This window comes from Watersipora subatra, chromosome 4 (assembly GCF_963576615.1).
Source record: "Watersipora subatra chromosome 4, tzWatSuba1.1, whole genome shotgun sequence".
In the NCBI taxonomy this organism is placed as follows: Eukaryota; Metazoa; Bryozoa; class Gymnolaemata; order Cheilostomatida; family Watersiporidae; genus Watersipora; species Watersipora subatra.
Genome location: NC_088711.1, coordinates 39,790,491 through 39,814,380, shown reverse-complemented (window position 1 = coordinate 39,814,380; position 23,890 = coordinate 39,790,491). Strand labels below are relative to the sequence as shown.

Sequence of the window (23,890 nt, the reverse complement as noted above, 5' to 3'; positions counted from 1 at the left end):
TTTTGTATGTAACATGTAACATTATTTGTCATTCCAACTCTCAAACTACATGTCATGAAAAAAATGTTTTGTGTAGTTGAAATAAATTAGGAGAGAAAATAAAAACAACTGTAAAGATTTTCAAACTTTGTCAAACAAATGCAACTTTTAAACTTCACATCATAAGGAAAGGGTTTTGTGCAAGACAACTAAATTAAAAATAAATAAAACAACTGTAAAGGTTTTCAAACAACTGTAAGTTTAAATTTGTATACCTTGAAAGAAGTGTTTTGTTACAATAAATTTGAAGGAAAAATAAAAATGTAAAAGTATTTAAATGTAAATGTGAACTCATTAGAGAGTAATGGCTAAATATAGTCTATTTCGCTATGATTACAATCAAAGGTTATTTGGTATACAGTTGCATGATTGCAGTTTGTTTTGCAGTGTTGTGCAAAACCTTGTGGGCGTTGTTCGTCAGTCTGCGATGCTCAAGGTTGTGCTCTCCTATCTATACCCTTTGCTAAGCGTTCGTTTCTTTGCTGTTAAGTTCCCAAGGTTTCCAGTTTAGTCAGCCTGTCTGTTCTAAGTCTTTCTTTTCTCTAATGAATCATAGCAAGTTCTTTTTTTGGAGTCATTACGCAGCGTGCAACTTCTGAGAATGCATGTATTTAACAGATTATTAAAAAAACACGACAGAATATGGTAATACTTTATAGTTGAAATTTTATTGCAACAATGTCTGCCAAAAATGGTTGAATAAAAAATTGATATTAATAATAAAGATTAGAAAGTAACTAAGTAATAATAACAGTGATGGAAAATGAATAATTTTTAAGCCTCAAACACGATACTCAAATTACGTTTCAAAAATGCAAGTTGAAATAATGACGGTAATGAAACAAACTTTTAAAACTTACATTATAAACTTTGATAGTTATAATAAGTTTATAAATGTAATGAGACAATGTAAATCTAAATATATAAATTTCTAAAAGTATTTAAATATATGTAAATATAAGAGAGCGAGGAATAACTGACACTTGTAATCTTACACAATAAATCTTTCAGATAATCTCACAGTAATCTGACAATTGTGTGTTGTAAAATGTGAAACTAATTACTAATTACTAATTGGTTAGGTTTAGAAGTAAATACGTGTAAGCTAATAAACAAAGTGAGCACTGATAGGAACTTTTGTGGATCGTGTTTTTAAGGACCACTATATTCACCTTATGAAGAAAGGAAATTTTGCTTGTTAATATACTATATTGGTATTAAAATAACCGTTAAATAAAAAATTTGAAAAATATTCATACAAACAAAGATGTTTCGATTTGACCTGAATAAAATAATGTAAATAGATTTTTTAAACAAACAAAATCTCTGTTCGTATTTAATGATTGCGGAGCGCAAAAGGCCAAATCAGAATCCAAAAAACATAATGTAACTGGGAAGAAAAAGTCTTCTGAGCAGCTGAAATAAATTAGTAGCAAACTAAATGTAGATGTAAAATAAATAGTAAATATGTAAACTATGAAACATCGATGCAACGTATATCTTTTGATAACGTATATAATCAGTACAAAAATCGCCAAATTTTAAGTTCGAGATAAATTATTAGCTTCAACAAAAAAAAAACATCGTGTTGCATATACTTTGGTCCGAAAATATTTCTGAACCGGATCATCATAAGTTATGGATGCAAGGCTAAAATAATTAGCGCTTGCATGTCTTATTCAGTATATGAAAACGTATCTGATTACTATGCTGCTCTAGTGCAATGGTAGAGTGTCTGGATAAAAACCTGTCGATGCAATCGTCATGAGTTCTAATCCATCAGAATTCAAAATTTCATTATCAAGATTTTAATAGTTGTAGCCGGAATGCTGACATACGACATACTTTGAGAAACATATATATAGATTGGTTAATTATGAGATATTCCTAGAAGTTACGGGAGCTTCACAGTTAGAAGGTTGCCTTTTATATTTTTTTAGAAGTCTAACAGGGTTATCTCCTTAGTAAATTTGTTCAGTGTCCTTTTAAAAATTTCAGTGTCTAGAAAGTAGATTCTGGGGTACTACTGTTACATTAGATAAATTATTTCTGGCTACATTGCGTACTCAACTACCATAATTATGTTATATAACATATTACAGCAGCGGCTGCAATTGGGCCTGTAGAAGGAGCAGTTGCAGTGGGAGCAGCAATGTACAAAGGAGCACAGGCTTTATTCAAGTTATTGTTTCAACACGCCTTTCCACCTTCACCTCCACCACCCCCTCCACCACCTCCACCACCTCCACCACCTCCATCTGACTATCAAATTCCACCAATCGCTCGAGCGGTACAACCAGAGGATGCGCAAGAAGAAATTGACAGTAATTATTTGTCTTTAATCTAATGTCTAACATCTAGCAACTAGCTGCAGTCAGACTTGTGTCTAAGACTAAAGAGTATAAAGTAAACAAACATTGAAACTTCCAGCAATAACTATCTAAAATTACTGGTATACTTAATTTGATTTTTTAATCAATTTTTATAGCCATTTAAATGCCTTTGCATATTTGTGTGCAACGATTAAAATATGCGTCATCATTCTGATCGCTTATGTTTTCCCCTACCAAAGAGCAAATGAGAGAACTGTCTCTACAAAAGAAAGCATATAAGCTATGTAGTTCGAGCAGGTCAGCAAGTTGTTCTTTCTCAACCTCAAATAATGGCGTCGCACTCTCAAAATTTACTTTGACTATTGGCTGGCTAAAGTCACATTCACTCAAGAGCGCAACAGCTGTGAGACTCTATTCCTAAATCCGTTAATGCTTCGAGTATCAGTGTTTTCTTTAGCTCTGACTGGTGCACACCCATCACGTAAAGGCTACACATCAAAACTGCAACTAAATTGAGCACAAATAGGAATTTGTTATTTGTGTTATTTCTATGCAACTGGCCAGCTTGATTATATTGAAAATTTGTGTTCGTCATTGGATTTTTGTTCAATTTAATAAGCTTCAACCACGGAACACTGTTTTATATTTTAAGTATTTAATCTACTAATACTCTACTATTTACTAATACTACTATTTACTCTACCAATTACTCTTTAACAATTGTTTAACTTGCTGTGTGCTTAGTAGGAGACTGCCAGACTGACTCCAGCTATAATTTTATTATCGTTTTACATGAAATCTATGGAAATGTTTTGTAAAACTCTCAAGAGAATTCTATATATTATTATCCATCGCATTGGTCTAGCCATGCAGGACTACGTTCGGACATACAAGTTTAGTGCATATACATCATAGTATTGTATTTATATCATGATACAGCTCATGTCGATATATATTTGTATTTAAAGTATACCTTGAATTATTCTCAAATTAAACTAAACTAATAAAATATTGTTACATATCTCAACTAACATCAATTTAGCTGGGGGAGAGACCAATATTTTTCTTTATTATTCCTCTCCAATAAACGATATCAGCCAACTCGTATAATATGTCTATATTAGATAAATAAAGGTGGTATTAATTTAGTTATAAGGTGAATGATCGCCCGGACTATAATTGAGCTAAATATAGAGTGGAAGGCCGACGCCAAAGCAACTGACGCGACGACCAGACCATGTACCGGCTTGATAAATGGCAGGAATTTCAGAAACATTTTTGATCAGCCGAGGGTTGGCTGCCAAGTCGGCCTTACCATCAAAGAGCATAGTCAAGCAACCTGCAGTGGATATAAATACACCATAGAAATTCCCCAAAACCAGAGCACTTAGAAGTCTCTCATCGTGCATCATCATACATCATTTGTTGCATCTTGAACTGTAACCTTATACATATTTACTATGAATTATATATATAGATATGAATTATATATATAAATATGATACTATGAATTATATATATAGATATATATTTATTGTCTTGCTCTCAAGTGGTTTGATTCTAGAGAGGCAAGTGGAGAAACTTGCTCTGTTTGTTTACACTGGTGGTGGCAGTGGGATCACAGATCTCAATTCCAAAGGAATCAGCAAACCTCTGGATACACTAACCAAAGCAATCCCAGTAATAATGAGGGGAGAATTTTAGAGAAAACCAATGATTCAAGGCAAGCCCACCTCCTGATCTCAGAGAGAGTTAGCTGCCCCAAGGGTTAGCAACAGGGAATTATAGCAATTACAGCAATTATAAGGATTGGAAACAGGCAGATCACCAGATACACCCAGAAAGTAAAAAGAGGTACAGAATGTTTGGCCGATGTACTGGAGGAATGATGGTAGTGCCCCAGGCTTGGCTCACCAGTTTAAATCATTTCAATTCTCCGGCTCGAGAGACATAGAGTCTTTCACCAGCCGATTCAAAAAAGCAGCCGAGGTCAATTTATGGACTGAAGTGGCCAGTTTACTCCATCTTTGGAAGGCTTCATGAGAAGACACAAATAACTGTGGTCAAGCCATTTGAGTAGAAGCCATCTTTGATGCACCGCAAGCTCAGTTTGGTCTCCAAGACCTATTGGCATATTGACTAAACTGAGTAGCAGGAACTTGTTGGCCCTTACCGAGCGAACATAGCCCAAAAGCTGTTCTGCAACACTCTGAACCCCTCCAGCCTTCAACTACACTTATAGGCAGTTTCCACACCCATGATGACAGAGGCGGTTTAAGCTATCACAGAGTTCTTCCAGATCAAACCCAGGAATGCCAGTTGATGGCTATTCTTCAACAGAGGGCCAGTGGAACAAACTGCAGTAGTACAAGACTAGACCGTCAGTCAGCTGGTGCTACTTGTACAGCAGCTAAAAAACAGGTTCAGCAACTACAAACAAAAAAGCCATGCTTGGTGAAAAAACCCTCCAATTTAGTGGCTAAGAGACCAAAGGCACGTCCGTAAACACTGCCCCAGCTAGAAGTAACCGAACTGAGGAAACAGGGAAACTAGTGGAACTGAGACTTTACACCAATGCAACATTGGCGAAAAACATTTTGAGCCACTGGTCAGAGACACCCTGCCAAGATGGACTCTTGCACGAAAGAGCTTGAGAAGTAATAGAGAGACGATACGCACAACGCCTGCCCCTACCACTCCAGACTAAGTGGCCATTAAGGAGCATTTAGCCATACATGTAGCTGTCCAAAATTACTCTGGAATCAAATGGAAGCTGAAGCTTGTATACCTGTAAAACTGCACACAAAAGTTCCAAAGATAAGCCAGTCTAAAAGACCCTGGTTTATGGGTAGGCAAAAACGTTCCTTAAAAATGGCAGAGTCAACTTGCACAAAGCCACCATTCCTTTTCGGCTAAATCAACACACTAGGTGTATACTTCAGAAATGTTTGGTGTAAAAGTCCCACTCGTAACCTGTCATACATGTATGCTTATGTATATTTATTTATTATATATATATATATAAATATATATATAAATATATATATATATATATATATATATATATATATATATATATTTATGTATATATATATATGTTATATATATGTTATATATATATATGTATATATATTTATGTTTATATTTATATATATATATATTTATATATTTATATATATATATATATATATATATATATATATATTTATATCATTGGTGGTTAATACTGTGTTGTTATTTGACTGTTTTGTGGAGAGTAAAAGGAACTCGCAGTTTCCTTTACAATACTACAACATAGCGCTCAAGTGGTGAGAGTAAATATTGAATATTAGTACTTTCCCTACTTTCGTTTTATAGATAAAATTTTCATGGCTGACACAGACGAGTGGATAAATATTACTGAAGCTCTGGTGCAGAAGGAGGATGAGAAAGCTATAGCTAGTGGTAAATATGCCCATAAAACAATTACATTAGGATAGCTTCATCTGTATTATGGTATTGTTTACCTAGTGACAATACTATATATTTTATTTTAAATTCGTATAACCTGAGGTGACTCAGTCAAATTAAGCAAGTGGATCAAAAAGAAAGCAAAATAGATAACTCTATTTACAAGAAGATAACTCAAAGCAGGATGGCAGTATTGAGCAGATAACCTCGAGCTAAAAACATTACATGAAAACATATAAAAACAGTATGGGTAAAAATGTATATTAGCGGAAATCATTTTATTACAGTACTGAGTGATGAGACAGCAAAGATGGGAATTAGGGACCTTTCCAATGCCATAATACCAGAGACTGCTTCTTTTATGGAAAAGGATGGTGTCAGGAAGAAAGCCTATTAGAGAGCGCCTGGATCATTTCTAATAAGACACAACAGCTTAACTGAAATCTTAAGCAATGTCTGAAGTTTAGCGACTATGAAGTAGTTCATATATGCATGTAGAAACTTTCTTGGCATCAAAAACTCCATGGCATTTCTATATAAAAAGTTCCAATTTTTTAAGAAGCTTTAGCTACATAGGTAACGGCACTTACCTATCTGTATGTAAATTAGGTTGTGGTAAACACAAGGTAGTGTTCTGTAGAGATCATGACTTGGACTTATAAGTATGTACATACATAGGTACGTGCTGAAATAATGCAGATAAGGTAAGGTAGAAGTAGCTCAGTGGTTAGCTCGTGTGTCTGTAGGTCTGGAAGGTCCATATTGATGTCCTCTGCAAAGGGAGTTTTTCGATAATTAAACTTTATCACTGTAACTGGACAGATGGACGCTGAGATTTATATATATTTTTGCACTTTCAAGTTTGCCTTGAAAATTACTATTTTAGACCAATTATTTAAAAATAACTGTTTTACTGCAAGAAAAATCCCAAAAGCAGGTGGAAGCTGATCGGCTCAAGCTCTAGAAGAAATATTTTCTATTAGCTTAGGGTTTAGCTTTTGTGCCTGTACGCCTGGAAAATTCGAGACCAAATCCTCGGCGAAGGGAATTTTTCATTACTAAAACTATCACCATAACCAGACAGATAGACAATGAGATTTATATATATAAGATATATAATTTAATTTTAGACATTAAATTGTTTACATTGTTTTATATAATGCCTAAATTTCCATGTTTCACACATTTGAATAGTTGATGATTGTCTTTTGAGTCTCTGAAACTGAATTATACAGAATACAATATGTTTTTAGAATAATATTTCCTTCAACATATAACAGTTATAACATTTAAAATGAACATTAGAATGGACCACCTTCATTTTTCGAAGTGTGACTGTACATATATATTGCATGAGAATCATAAAATGTATTTTGATTATACTCGACGCAGTTGTATGACTTGTCACTTTTGAATAATTATGAGATGAGTTGTCCTGATAAGGTGTCCAAAATATTTCCAATAATTTTATTATGTTCATATGTGGATAATGCTTTCCAAGCCTTAGGCACATGTATAATAGCTATAGCATTCTCTAATGTAAATCAGAAAACGTTTTTGGAGGAGAATGGTTAACAATTCTGGTACAAGTTGAATACAACAATAAAGTGTAAGTAGTATCAGCGTACATCATGAATGAGTGTTAGGGAAGTTTATATAAGAATATATTCACACTTCACTTCTGACACATTGTAATACCTTCAATATGGGTCTGTTCACGATGGTTCAGTTCCCTCGTGGCATATATTATATCATATTACATACATGACAGTTGTATGCTTAAGATACTAGGTTACTGATCTCTCTTCGTAAACATGTACTTCCACCATAGTCTTTTGTTAAGGATGTCAGGATGTGGCATTACTTGTTCTTGCCAGTTTTTAATCTTATAGAAATTTTGTGACTAACTAGTAAACTTGTTATTTACACGTGAGTGTGCACAGCAATCAACTAACTTCTTGGAAGCACTGTTTGAGTTGTTAATAGCTCAAAGGACAATTCAACCTTTAAAGAATCATTATTCAGCCATAAATACATTCAGTTTATTGCAGCAGTTCTTCTTGATCAAATTTCTTTATGTTTTTGCAACAAACAACTTCACAAGAAGTGTAGGTTTTTTCATTTTCCAGTTTTGCTCAAACCTAGAAGCTTTTCAAATTAAAAAGCAAAACGCCAACCACATTGCTCAAATAGCGGTGAAAGTTTAAAAAGCCATCTAATCCTCTCTAGCTAATCGTGTGAATGGTGAAAAGCTGAGCAAATTAAACAAGCAATGACGAGTGTAGCTAGTACAGCCCTAGTTATCAATTATTTTCTACTTACAAATATGATGTGTTAGTGCTTTGTAAGTCTGTTTGTACCTTTTGGAGTTGTTTTCTTTTCATCTCAGCTTGTTAGTAACTTGAATAGCATTTCTTTTGTAATTAAGACAATATGTTTGCTTGAAAAACCTCTATGTACATGTAATTGCCCATTCACTCCATGATATACCGTAAAACCTTTATTTGAGTGCCATGGCATTCAACCTTTTTTGATGATGCTGTTTAATTAGCGGTGGCGTTCAATAAATGGGTGGTGTTCAAGTAATAAAGTGTTAACTGTTAAAATACAAATGATACATTTACACCGCTATTGAAACAATCCTCATCATTCTCTGAAGTTTGCTCATCAGAGTCAAATAGTTGAATGCAATTTTTGTTGGTAATCCCAGCGCTGGCCCACACTTGCTGTATATATTCCGGCCAAGTCTAAATCGGACCGTCTGACCTGAAAAAATGAATTTTGTTATACTCAGAGTTATCTAGAGTGTTAATCAGCCCACATCTTTTGAATGACTTGGTGTTTAGAATCTTCATATTTGTGTCTGCTTGAAATGTCTGCCAAAGTTTATAGGCACATTCTTGTAGTGCTTTGAAGAAGTTTAACACACAGCTTATGCGGTAGATCTGTTTTAAGGCAACGTTTTAAGGTTTTAATACTCTCTCTTTAGTCCAATTTTTCTACAGTGTAATACAGCGGTCAACGAATCTTTTAAATTATTAGATTTTGTACTATATCCCTTTTTCAACAAGTATTTAGACCAGTCATGTCAAACTCAGATTACTCTGAGGCCAGATCTAGACCTTCTGTTCACAGGTAGACAAACTCAGTAAAGGAACATTCATTCTACAATATGCATGGTCTTTGACATGAAACCATACTAATGTCACATTTTTAAGGATCTGTAATTACTGTATAAGGGCAAATGAATTCTCTATCATCACAGTTTTTTCTCTTTTACAGATTTCCTGCAACCTAATCGCCAATGCTTGCTCCTGAATTTAGACAATTTTCAAGTGCGGTTTCTGCACTCAGTGTTTGCATCTAAATGCCCTAGTACTTGATGCATTAGTATTCAATAACAATTCTTGATTAGCAGCATGTTTAACAAAATCATTCAAGTGTTTATTTGTTAACCATGAGCACTGATCTGTTTTGTTATGGTTCATGATGGAGCATTCTTGTTCACAAAAATGAGTAGACCCAAACATGAATAACCATGTCTGTTAATTGGAGGTAACTTGTCATGGGGTGTTGATAATAATGTATCTAATCCTGTTTACAAAAACTATATACAGTCGAACATGGATAACTCGAACTTCACGGGACCGAGCAAGTGTTCGAATTATCAGAGCGTCCAAGTTATCAGAGCACTGTCACAAGTCCATGTATTTACTTATTTATTAGTAGATACATGTACATATACAAACTATAATATAAATCAAAAGCACAAATGGCTTGTTTCAAATTAAATGCTTCTAATGTAAAGTTTAAAACATTTTTATCAAAAAGTATAGAGATTTTTCTATCACTTGAGATTGGTTCGTTGTTTGAGGTAATGTTATTGCCAGGACGTTTTTTTAGATTGACATTGGCAAAACTTGATCGTTGTTGAAATGCTCAAAAGAAAAGACATCTTTTTCTTTTGAGCGTTTTACCCACGATCAATTTTGCCGATTTTTCTTGAAGTTTATGCAAAGATTACCTCACTTTACTTTGCTTCTGAAGGGCGATCGCTAAGTGGATGTTTGGTATGAATCAAATTTTACCAAACCTTTAGAAAGGTCATTGAAAAAAATATATTGCCGATGGTGGAAATAACGACGCTTATGAATTACGAAAAGTTGAGGTTTACCTCTATGGCTTGGAATAAAGTGATTTTCTAAAGCGATAACAACCCTTTCGGTAGCCGTTGGGCAAAAAAACAGTTCGAGTTAACAGTGTTGAGTTTGAGTTATTTATAGAAATTCATCATTACGTGGGAACGGACCAAAGAAACCGTTCGAATTAACCATGTGTTCGAGCTATCCGTGGGCGAGTTATCCATGTTTGACTGCATATACATATATATATATATATAGAGTGGCACCAAGATAAACCACCTCTTCTACATGGATGACATCAAGCTGTACGCTAACAAAGAAAGGGACATTGATTCGCTAATACACCTCACTCAGGTATACAGCAAGGACATCGGAATGACCTTCGGTATTGAGAAATGTGGGAGGCTAATTCTTAAGAAAGGCCAATCTATGCTCACAGATGGCCTAAGAATGCCAAATGGTACCATCAAAGATATAGAAGAAGGGTACAAGTACTTGGGGGTTATGCAAAGCAACATCAACCACGAAGCCGAGGTACGTCACAAAGCCATTACCGAATACAAGAAACGCCTTCGGCAGGTCTTACGGAGCCAGCTCAATGCCAAGAACCAAATCATGGCAATAAATGCCTACGCACTGCCAGTAATAAGATATCCAGCAGGCATAATAAAGTGGACTGAGGAAGCCATCAAAGAAACAGATATAGCAACTCGTAAACTGCTGACCATGCATGGAGCACTCCACCCAAAATCTGATACTACTAGATTGTATCTTGATAGGAAAGATGGCGGTAGGGGACTCAAAAGTGTACAGCAAACAGTGAAAGAGGAGGAGCAAAGCATCAAAGCATATGCAGCCTCCATGGCCATCTCAGATAAGTTGCTAGCTGAATTTCAATCGGCTGCTCTTACAACGGACCTACGCCCTGATGATGAGGAAATTGACTGGCACACGAAACCTCTTCATGGTGCTTACCACCAACAAATATCTAAGGTTGGCGATCTTCACCAGACATATATGTGGCTGAACAAAGGAAACCTAACAGCCAATACAGAGTCGCTAATCATGGCAGCCCAGGAGCAAGTGCTCCAAACAAGGCAACTCCAAACGAAAATCTGTCACACTAGAGACGATCCTAGATGCAGACTGTGCAAAGATGCACTTGAGACCATCCAACACATCATCAGTGGATGCAGACAGCTAGCAGGGAACGCATACACTGAGCGGCATAATCATGTCACAGGTATTGTGTATAGAAGTCTTTGTGATGAGTATGGCCTTAATAAACCACAACACTGGTGGGAAGTTCCTGGTAAGGTGAATGAAAATGGCCGCGCTAAGATCCTCTGGGACTTCTACATCCGAACTGACAAGCATGTCCTAGCAAACCAACCAGATATAGTGGTGGTAGACAAGGAGAACAAGAGGGCTACTATAATAGATATAGCAGTACCCAGTGACTACAATATAGCCGGCAAAGAAAAAGAAAAGGTAGAGAAATATTTCCCTCTTGGAGAAGAGATTGAAAAATGCTGGAATGTAAGAACAACTGTAATTCCTGTAGTCATTGGGGCACTGGGCGCAATAACACCGGCGCATAAAATGTGGCTTGCCCAAATACCAACAGCAATCAACTCAGGTGAGTTGCAGAAAAGTGCGCTATTGGGAACAGCTAAGATCTTGAGGTGAGTGCTCAAACTCCCAGGTCTCTGGTAGGAGACCCGAGTAAGAGCAGAATTTACCACCCATATGGGGTATCCGGGGTGAGGAAACAATTTTTTTATATATATATGTATATTCATGGCAAGAAGTCAACTCTCATTGGTAATGGGATTTGTGTCCCTTGCCTAAGCTCTGAGCTGCACTGATGAGGCTTCAATAGCCGAAACAGTACTGTCTGTAGCATGAGTATTTGCTTCCTTACTTCGGTTTGGTTGAGCACTCTGTGAGAGGTGCGGCACTATTAGCCATTGTGCAAAGCTCATCACTTTTGTGATTTGAGCACTCTGGTGCCAGCTTATTGACTTTTTTAAAGTCTGTGAGCCAACCTAGTTGTTTCATGGCAGGAAGTCAACTCTCATTGGTAATTGGATTTGTGTCCCTTGCCTAAGCTCTGAGCTGCACTGATGAGGCTTCAATAGCCGAAACAGTACTGTCTGTAGCATGAGTATATATATATATATATATATATATATATATATATATATATATATATATATATATATATATATATATATATATATATATATATATATATATATATATATATATAATAGATAAGTGGTCAAGCCTACTGCTAACAGCACTCTACGCTCTAAAAAGTGCGGAGTGTTATAACTAACTAGAGTGTGGAATAAGCTAATTTTACTTATCTTTCTTCCAGATTGATGTTTTACTCTGGGGTCACGACAGGTCTGTTTCATGCTGGTGCACTCTTCAGGTGACTTGTGTTGAATGGCGGGTGGGATTGCCTCCCCTGATGTTGATGGTGGTGTCTGTAGCTCCGCCTCTTCCTGGATCGTATTGGCTGAGTAGGTATTTCTTGGAGTGTCGGCATGTATTGTTTATTTCGTTTCTTTTGTTTAAGGTGGCTGTTTCTGGCCTGAAAATGATGTAATACTTTTCACTAAGGCACAGATGGCATTTCTTTGTTTGGTTTGAATAAGGTCTAGCTTTCTGCATAATTTTCTATTTAATCCTGTAGCTTGCATTGTCATTCTTAAGTTTCCAGATGTGTTTACTAAGTTCTGTGCTGTTTTGCTTGTCACTGTGTGTGAAAGAGGCCGTGTGGTTTTTAAATCTGGATTTGAAGTCGGTTGTGCATAGTCCTATGTAGGTGCTCTCGGTGCTCGTATCTTCTTTAGTCACTATGGCCCGGTATATTATGTTCATGGTTAGGCAGTTTCCAGCTAGTGGGCAGTTGTTCCTTACTCTACAATTGCAAGCCCTGTTTGTAGTTGTGCTCTGCTGGCTGCTCAACAGGCGTCTGTTATGTGAATCTATGTGCTGTTTCATGTTCGGAATGCAAGAGTAGCTGAGTTTTAGTGTGTGTCTGTTAAATACTTTGTGCAGTGACGTAACAATGGGTAGCTTTGACGGAGCGGAAACATGCGAATTAGTTGGCACATACATGTTGTCGCTGCTACCCAGACAGCTTCGAGAAAACATCGGACTATACAGAGACAATAGACTAGCCATCAGCACAGCCTGCCCACAAAAAATTGAACGACTCAAGAAATTGATATGCAAAATATTTAATCAGCACAAACTGAAATTAACCATCAAAGCTAATAAAAAGTCTGTAAATTTCCTTGATGTAACTTTTAACCTTAATGCAAACACCTACTCACCCTATGCCAAACCTAGCAACACAACACTATATGTTCACAAAAACAGTAACCACCCACCTACTGTAATCAAAAATCTACCACACAACATTAATTTGCGACTAACTACACTGTCCAGTAATGAGCATGAATTTAGCAAAGCAGCACCCCTAACCCAAAAGCACTCAATGGCAGTGGTTATAACCACCCACTAAAATACAAACACATCCCGACCCGGCCAGCAACTAACAAGAGACAGCGTAAGCCACTCGTAACATAGTACAACCCCCTTTTAACGCCAACGTACAGACTAACATAGGCAGAAAATTTATAAACATTATAGATGCATGCTTCCCGCCTACTCATTCACTGCACAAAGTATTTAACAGACACACACTAAAACTCAGCTACTCTTGCATTCCGAACATGAAACAGCACATAGATTCACATAACAGACGCCTGTTGAGCAGCCAGCAGAGCACAACTACAAACAGGGCCTGCAATTGTAGAGTAAGGAACAACTGCCCACTAGATGGAAACTGCTTAACCATGAACATAATATACCGGGCCATAGTGACTAAAGAAGATACGAGCACCGAGAGCACCTACATAGGACTATGCACAACCGACTTCAAATCCAGATTTAAAAACCACACAGCCTCTTTCACACACAGTGACAAGCAAAACAGCACAGAACTTAGTAAACACATCTGGAAACTTAAGAATGACAATGCAATCCACAGGATTAAATAGAAAATTATGCAGAAAGCTAGACCTTATTCAAACCAAACAAAGAAATGCCATCTGTGCCTTAGTGAAAAGTATTACATCATTTGCAGGCCAGAAACAGCCACCTTAAACAAAAGAAACGAAATAAACAATACATGCCGACACTCCAAGAAATACCTACTCAGCCAATACGATCCAGGCAGAGGTGGAGCTACAGACACCACCAACAACATCAGGGGAGGCAATCCCACCCGCCATTCAACACAAGTCACCTGAAGAGTGCACCAGCACAAAACAGACCTGTCGTGACCCCAGAGTAAAACATCAATCTGGAACAAATATGAGTAAAATTAACCTATTCCACACTCTAGTTAGTTATATATATATATAAAATTGTTTCCTCACCCCGGTTTACCTGTATGGTTGGTAGTTGCTGCTCTAACTTGGGTCTCCTACCAGAGACCTGGGAGTTTGAACACTCGCCTCAAGATCTTAGCTGTTCCCAGCAGCGCACTTTTCTGCAACTCACCTGAGTTGATTGCTGTTGGTATTTGGGCAAGCCACACTTTATGCACCGGTGTTATTGCGCCCAGTGCCCCAATGACTACTGGGATTACAGTTGTTCTTACATCCCAGCATTTTTCGATCTCTTCTCCAAGAGGGAGATATTTCTCTACCTTTTCTTTTTCTTTGCTGGCTATATTGTAGTCATCGGATACTGCTATATCTATTATAGTAGCCCTCTTGTTCTCCTTGTCTACCACCACTATATCTGGTTGGTTTGCTAGGACATGCTTGTCAGTTCGGATATATATATATATATATATATATATATGTATATATGTATGTATGTATATGTATATGTATATAATGTCAGGTCTTGGAGTGTCGGCATGTATTGTTTATTTTGTTTTTTTTGTCTGTTACATTAGGGCACTGGGCGCCGGTGTTATTGTGCCCAGTGCCCCAATGACTACTGGGATTACGGTTGTCTTTACATGCTGAAATGTAAGAACAACCGTAATCCCAGTAGTCATTGGGGCACTGGGCGCAATAACACCGGCGCATAAAATGTGGCTTGCCCAAATACCAACACTGGTGGGAAGCTCCTGGTAAGGTCAATGAAAATGGCCGCGCCAAAATCCTCTGGGACTTCTATATCCGGACTGACAAGCATGTCCTGGCAAACCAACCAGATATAGTGGTGGTGGACGAGGAGAACAAGAGAGCTACTATAATAGATATAGGAGTACCCATTGACTGCAATATAGCCAGCAAAGAAAAAGAAAAGATAGAGAAATATTTTTCTCTTGGAGAAGAGATTGAAAAAGCTGGGATGTACGAACAATTGTAAATCCAGTAGTCATTGGGCCACTGGGCGCAATAACATTTGCACATAAAATGTGGTTTGCCCAGATACCGACAGCAATCAACTCAAGTGAGTTGCAGAAAATTGCGCTATTGGGAACAGCTAAGAGCTTGATCAAGTGCTCAAACTCTCAGGTCTCTGGTAAAAGACCCGAGTTAGAGCAGAAATTACCACTCATATAGGTTAACCGGGTGAGAGACCAGCTTTTTTATATATATTTATACAGAAACAAAAGTTTAAAACTCATGGTTAAAACACTTTTATTTCTAATAGGTTCATGCTCTGAAGGAGCAATCTCCAAATAAAATATGTCAATCAACTACAGGTGTTTATATAATAGAGGTGAAGTAGCTAACAGATTAAATTGTTTGAATACATAGAGTCCAGGGTCCTACTCCAGCTTATATATTGTGATTGCATAACAAAATTTGTCTACATGTCTGCGTGTACATGTAGATGACAGTTTGTTTCGCCTGTTCAATGTAGCCAACTCCGCCATTCGGATGATGTAAAACTGTTCCCACAAGCACAGGTTACATGCCATAGTTAAACAGTTAAATGATGTTGCCTTTCTAACAATTTTTCTTTTATATCAAAGTCAATGTTGTTCTCCTTCAAGCTCCATAAGTATTTACTAAGTTCGGTGCTAGATCTCTTTTGTGCAGGTCTAAATGCTGGCTTATGGTTTGCATAGCAAATTTTAAAAGTATTATCAGTAAGTCCAACATAGTGCTGATCCGGCTGCTCATTTGCTGTTGTCACTGTTGCCTTGCACACTATTGACTTAGTTAAGCACTTTCCATCTCACGGGAAATTTTCTTTAATTCGGCAGTTGTATTATCTTATAACTTCAGGGTCAAATTGCAGTAAGGCACTACTGTGTAAATTTATAAATACACTATAATTATACTATATATATAAAAAAAATTGTTTCCTCACCCCGAATACACCGTATGGGTGGTAAATTCTGCTCTAACTCGGGTCTCCTACCAGAGACCTGGAAGTTTGAGCACTCGCCTCAAGATCTTAGCTATTCCCAATAGCGCACTTTTCTGCAACTCACCTGAGTTGATTGCTGTTGGTATTTGGGCAAGCCACGTTTTATGCGCCGGTGTTATTGCGCCCAGTGGCCCAATGACTACTGGGATTACAGTTGTTCTTACATTCCAGCATTTTTCAATCTCTTCTCCAAGAGGGAGATATTTCTCTACCTTTTCTTTTTCTTTGCTGGCTATATTGTAGTCATTGGGTACTGCTATATCTATTATAGAAGCCCTCTTGTTCTCCTTGTCTACCACCACTATATCTGGTTGGTTTGCCAGGACATGCTTGTCAGTTCGGATGTAGAAGTTCCAGAGGATCTTAGCGCGGTCAATTTCATTGACCTTACCAAGAGCTTCCCACCAGTGTTGTGGTTTATTAAGGCCATACTCATCACATAGACTTCTATACACAACACCTGCGACATGGTTATGCCGCTCAGTGTATGCGTTTCCTGCTAGCTGCTTGCATCCACTGATGATGTGTTGGATGGTCTCAGGTGCATCTTTGCACAGTCTGCATCTAGAATCGTCTCTAGTGTGATAGATTTTTGTTTGGAGTTGCCTTGTTTGGAGCACTTGCTCCTGGGCTGCCATGATTAGCGACTCTGTATTGGCCGTTAGGTTTCCTTTGTTCAGCCACATATATGTCTGGTGAAGATCGCCAACCTTAGATATTTGTTGGTGGTAAACACCATGAAGAGGTTTCGTGTGCCAGTCAATTTCCTCATCATCAGGGCGTAGGTCCGTTGTAAGAGCAGCTAATTGAAATTCAGCTAGCAACTTATCTGAAGTGGCCATGGAGGCTGCATATGCTTTGATGCTTTGCTCCTCCTCTTTCACTGTCTGCTGCACACTTTTGAGTCCCCAAAAAAAGTGTATATATACACACACACATATATATATATATATATATATATATATATATATATATATATATATATATATATATATATATTATGATATAACATATGTATATATATAATATGATATAACATATGTATATATATAATATGATATAACATATGTATATATATAATATGATATAACATATGTATATATATAATATGATATAACATATGTATATATATAATATGATATAACATATGTAAATATATAATATGATATAACATATGTATATACATACAATATATATATATATATATATATACTAGCCACATTCCCAGCATTGCACAGGTATTAAAAACAGCTTATAAACAGTTTCGGATAATGTAGTTGCCTGCAATTTGCTCATAGTTTGGCACAGTACCAATGGCTACATTGAGTAAGCTAGTATCCCTATTGATAAACTTAATTATAAGAGCTGTGAGAATAAGCTTTAATAACATTGCGTAACATAACGCATAGCGCTATGCAAAGTTTCAGCCAGATGTCGACTCGTATCGCCCAATGAATTCATCAATCTGCATAGATCAATGGGTTAGCAATTTGCCTGGGAAATGAAAGGTTCCAAAATCAAATCGTCCGCAATATGGATTCTTCATTCCAAAGTTTTAATAACTATAGCTAAACACACAGAAACACACAAAAACCTTGTGATTTTTATATAAGAGATATATAAAAATATAAGCAGGTATATATTTTTATACACTACACACAAATGCCCAAGTATGCCCCCAAAAATGCCCCCGTCTCCAAAGTACAACCCCAAGTACACCCCAAGCACGCCCCTAAGTACACTTCCAAGTAACCCCTAAGTGCGCCTTTAAGTACGCCTCCAAGTACGCCCTAAAGTACGCTCCCAGGTACGCCCCCAAGTATACCACTAAGTACGCCCTCGAGTACGCCCACAAGTACACTACCAAGTATGTCAAAGTATGTCCAAGTATAGACAAGCATAAACAAGTATAGACAAACATACACAAATATCCACATATATACACATATACATATATACACATATACACATACACATATATACATACATCTATGTTAGATGCTGAAACTAGTACCAAGCGAGCATGAGTAGACTTAAGTATTTTATGTTATTATTCCTTTTTAGTAAATAATATCAGCTAAATATGAATAGGTCTAATATAGTGTAGATGCAATATAAATAGGGTGTTGTCACTATGATTATTTAAATGTAGACATCATTAACAGCCTTTAGAGCTAAATTAATGTACATGTAATATAAATTAAGTTTTATCAACATAGTTTGCAAAATATAAATATTTTTAGCAGACAAAAAGAAAATTTACAAAACAATGATGACTTGAGTCTACCAACAATCATAACTACAGAAGTCAGCAATCTAGGCTGAGATGCAGTATTTTCTCATTTGCAGAAGGATGGAGTTTGGAGAATAGCCACTCACTGATATAAAATAGTAGTGCATGTGAAAGGCTAGACCAATACATCTGAAAACAAAATTTTACTGGTTAAACTGACCACAAGCCATTACTGTCACTGATGATGATTAAATCATTAAATTAAAGACTATTAAAGGACTTAAATCAAAATCTAGCGCCGACCTTGACAACAAGACTCAACATGATGATGTACGCTCCTTTGTTTCATCATGTTGCAAAGTCTCAATCTGTTAGCTTACATCATATTCAAGCGCCCCTGCGATCAAACTATAGCACAGGACATTGTGCTCATTAAATCTTGGAGTCATCTACTCATGATCTATTCTCTAGAGAGAATCAAGCATGAACCGAAGAAAAAATTTGACGCTTACAGAGGTCAACCTGTGTAGCAAGACAATTACGCCTGCATACAAGTCAGATGTCAACATAACTACTGTATTTAGTGTGATGGGGGTGTGCGGCGTAATTAAATTACTATCTATCTTCGAATCGAATATGTGAACTGGCAGGTTGTAGCAAAACTTTATTGTATTATAATCTCGACCTTGTAATCTGGCGCTTAGTAATCTGGTAATATGTTCATCTCACGCACTTCGTATTCTGCACACACGAGATTCTAAAAATGCAGCTCTTATATATATATCATTCATAAAAACCATTAGAATCCCAGAATCGTATTGCTACAATAACAATTAATTAAATAGGAAAACATTTATGTTTATAAAGGTTGCAAGACACAAAGACACTGAATGACTCAGCAGAATGTCAATGGCAAACCAGAACCAACATGTCAGATAACAGATTCGATGATAACCGTATGAAGAGGAAAATATTGTTGACTTCTTCAGCTGGCCCCATAAACATCATGCCACGTAATTATTGTTCCACTGGCAAAAATATTTTTATTCCATCAATTAGATGGTGACAGTCTAACCAAATGTCTTGGAAGTATCAGTGGTGTGGTGAAAACCATCCGAATCTCGTAATTGAATCTAAGCTTTTTGTATAAACTAAATGAATGTCATAAGATAGAAAATAGAGTGTTATTAGATTGCATTTGACCTCTATCTTACATTAGCCATATTAGAATACCCATGGACACCGAACAATAGTTGATGATATTTTGCTTTAATGGCTCCATTATAGTTATCCCTCATAGTATCCAAATGGAAACGAATTCCACCAAAAGATTTTTTCTGTTAGCCAATGATGTCTGCTCCAGTTCAAAAAATAGTTTAAAACTGCAGTACCTGGCTACCAGCACAACTTACACTAACCAAAACTTTGCATTCATACACACTCTTCCAGAAAAAACATGGGAGCAGATAGAAGCTGACCTGCTCAAGTTCTAAAAAAAAAATTTCTAGTATCGGTGGACTATTTAAGCCGATGCGTAGAAGTATGACAATGGTCATATCTCAAATCCAATTTTGTAATTGACTCTTTCAAATTAATATTTGTGTACACAGCATACTGGACATTGTGATCTCAGATAAAGGACCAAAATTTGCTTCCACCGAATTTTAGCAACTCATTACTTGCTACTCATTCACTAATGTAACAAGGTCTTTTTAGTAGCCTCATGTTAGTGGTGAGGTGGAATGAACAACAATACAATCAAAAAGTTGTGGTTCAAGTCTAATGACCTTGACACGAGTTTGATAACTTACCAAGCGACCCCTTTTGAAAATGACTATAGACCTTCAGTGTTGCTCATAGGCCATCTAAACAGGTGTACTTTACCCACTAACACTACAAAGAAAGACATTGAGCATCAGAATCTGTATAAAATACTGGGTGGCAAAGCATGACAGAGGGCCACACATCCAGGACTATGTTCAAGGTTGCACAGCACAAAGATAATAGGCGCACATGAAGGATCTGAACAAAGTTGGTACTAGTCTGAAGGAAGTGGATAAAGCCCAGATAAAGATACAGTGCTGAAAAATCAAGCAGCTTCAATTTGCCCCAGAGAAACCCATAGAACTTCAAGTGGCATGGAGAGCATTTTACAGTCATTCCCGAGTCTCTTCTCAACATTGTCTGAAACGCGGAGAGCTACTCTATTGCAAAGTAACTCAAAATGATCAGTACAAGCCTTGCCTACGTGTCAGTGGTATTCCATGAAAAATGGCTACTCCACACTACCAAATGCCACTGTCGGGGTTTTACATAGGCCAGAGCACCTGAAGAAGAACGCCAAAAATATAAGACTACGAGCTAATCATTTGGTGAGACAGAACCTGGTATATCTTCCTGCTAACATTGTCATGTTATGAACAACTGCAGAAAAATTGCATCCACTTGCATATTTGTGTTTCATGTGTGTCCAGATTTATTTTGAACATTCATTTGCTCTTGATAAAGATGTTAGTGATATAATATATAGCAGTCACTTGTCATGCTTTTCTGGAATACTTGCCTAAGTTGAGAGTTAAGTTGCTTAAGTTAATACTCTCAGCTTTGTCATCACATATTATATAATACTACAACACAGAGCTCAAAGAATGAAAGCAAAATGGTAGCTTGTTATTTCTTATTATTTCATTGACATATTGAATAGTAATACTCTCCTACGTTTATTCTATATAAGTAGTATAGTGAGAGCAGATCTACACACACTAGGCGGAGCTTAGGGAGCAGGAAGTGACATCACATCAGGATCTGTTTGATTGACAGTTGGGGGGCGGAGCCAGGCGGTGTTGAGTCATGGTGTGAGTCATGGCGATCTGTGTGATTCGTGGTGCGAGTAATGGTGTGAGTTGGTTGGTGACGTCGCGGTGGTGGTGTCGGTGGCCGAGTGAGGAGTCGGGCCGCGAGACGATTCGCGGTTGTATTTGGGATTATCGGATTTCGTTGGCGTCCGGTAGAGGTCGCTCTTCCGTGCCGTTTCGGGGATTGACGGAGAGCTCGGTGGCGACGGGTTGACGGACGGTGGCGGATGGATTTCGAGATCGTCGGAGCTTGTATGTATTTTCTTTTTTCCGATCCCGAATGAGAACGATGTGTCCGCGAACGAATATTCATTTTGATTGTAAACTTCATAAATTCTGAAATTATCCATCGCTGTTATGGTTCCACTACTTTTTTAAAGATAATGTATAAATTGATGAAGTATTATTAGTTAGTGTTGATTGTTACTGGAGCTTCTGAGGAGTCAACTTCCAATAGTATGAATATCGACATTATTTCTGAAAGAACTTCCCAATTGAATATGAAACAAAGAGAGTATAGAAGACCAACCAAGTCTAGATTGAACAGAACTACGTCATTACGAAGATCATCAAGAAAAAGTTCGGTAGTAAAGCGGTTATTCGAATCCAAGGAAAATTATATGGAAGGAGATGAGAAAATTACGTCACCTATTGCAACAGTTTTTAAAACCGAGGAAATGCAAGAACCATGGAAATGGATTGATCTAAAAGTTTTGGATATTCCAGCTTCGTTAGAAGTAATACAAGCAAATAAGTCTGAAGAAAATGACAATTGTGAGATTGCGTTGCAATTCTTCGTTGAACGTAAGGGAGAGCGTGTGGTATTATGTTCGATCATCGAACCTCAAAAGTATAACATTCCCTCATCATTTCAATGGTTGACACCAGCTCTCATGATATTGGATCGAAGTGAGATTTACATGAACTCTAAGTCTTCATCAGGATTAAAACTTTTCAGAATTGACGGAGCATGCAATCTGAAGGAATTCAGAGAGAAATTAAACAAAGATTATAAACTCTGTATATCAAGACAGTAATGAGTTAAGGAAATGATATTATGATTAAATTTTATATAGTTTATTTGATGATATATCATAGGGATTTAAACTTACTATCAATGGATATGTTATTGAATAAAAGTTTTGTATATAAAAATGCTAAAACATAATATAAAAAAGACTATTGAATTTCATTCAATCCCAATTTTCTTCTTCTTCTTCTTTCATTGTCGAATGAGAATGAACTGTCTACAATCAAAACATACATTATTTTTAGTGAGATATAGTAAAAGTAAGACATACAATCAGATTAGATCATTCATTCAAACTAAAAATCAAATATAATGTAATACTTACTGAAGAAGAAGAAGATCCATCCTTTTTCTGAATGGAATCTTCCTGTTGAGATACGGGAGCCTGCAATTGCAATGATTACAGTCAGGATGGATTACTATAACCTTGCTGAGATAGTAGACTCTACATTCACAATGGACTCCAACTTAAATTGTAAATTTCAATTGCATTAGTCATCGAATCATAGAATGATATGCAAGATGTAATACAGACAGAATAGGATATTCAATCAGCTAGAGTAGGACATACAGACAATAAGAAAAACAAATATGTTACATCACATAGTCAGACTAGGACACACAGACAGAGGAGGATATTCAGTTAAAATAAAGAAATAAATATAATGTACTACTTACTGAAGATTCAAATTCATAAAGCCTTCTCCGAAAAGGACTATATTTAGTTCGGTGATGCCCAGGATCCTACAATTGCATTGATTATAGTCAGAGTAGAACATGCAGACAAATTAAAACACAGTCAGGTCTTACTTTGAATTTCAATTCCAACTCCTTTTGTTTTAAAGTGGAGTTATACAAAATATTAATTACTGTTTTCACAGATTGATACTCATTTTAACATTCCTACATACCAATTGGAGTGAATTTTGTTGAATGTATTTGATCTTTAGTTACATGTTTTATCATTATACAACGATATTAGACGAAATAAATATAATGTAATACTTACTTTTAAAGTCAATGTAACATCGAAGTTACGAAAGAACTCCTCTCTTTGCTGCTGCATGACCAATGATTTCTACAATAATTTCCAAAATTACTTTGTATAATTTAATTGTTTCATTTAAGCAAACCCTATAATTCGAAATATATTTAATATGTAGTTTATATTCTCAAGTTTCCTTTAATCAAAAATATAATTTAGTAAAATATTATAATGTAGTACTTACTTTCTTTTGAAGCTTGATCTTGAATCGAAAAGCCTTCTGTTTTTCAGGATCTACCTCTCTACCCCAAGGGCAGTAGCCCCATATCTCAACACACGTGTCGATGCATTTTGTCTGAGTTAGGAGTCTATCCACGTTTTTGTCTCGAGCACACATTGT

At 36.6% G+C, this 23,890-nt stretch overlaps 2 long non-coding RNA genes across 2 annotated transcripts; one reads left to right on the top strand and one right to left on the bottom strand.

Moving 5' to 3' along the window:
* Window positions 1–2,284: 2,284 nt before the first annotated feature.
* On the top strand, window positions 2,285–6,486 carry LOC137395124 (uncharacterized). Its single transcript, XR_010978444.1, has 3 exons — window positions 2,285–2,363; window positions 5,730–5,816; window positions 6,110–6,486. It is a non-coding gene; the product is annotated as an uncharacterized lncRNA (long non-coding RNA).
* Window positions 6,487–22,830: 16,344 nt separating this feature from the next.
* Window positions 22,831–23,594, bottom strand: LOC137392875 (uncharacterized). The gene is made up of 3 exons (XR_010978260.1): window positions 23,515–23,594; window positions 23,184–23,249; window positions 22,831–22,890 (listed from the first exon to the last, which is right to left on the bottom strand). It is a non-coding gene; the product is annotated as an uncharacterized lncRNA (long non-coding RNA).
* Window positions 23,595–23,890: the final 296 nt, after the last annotated feature.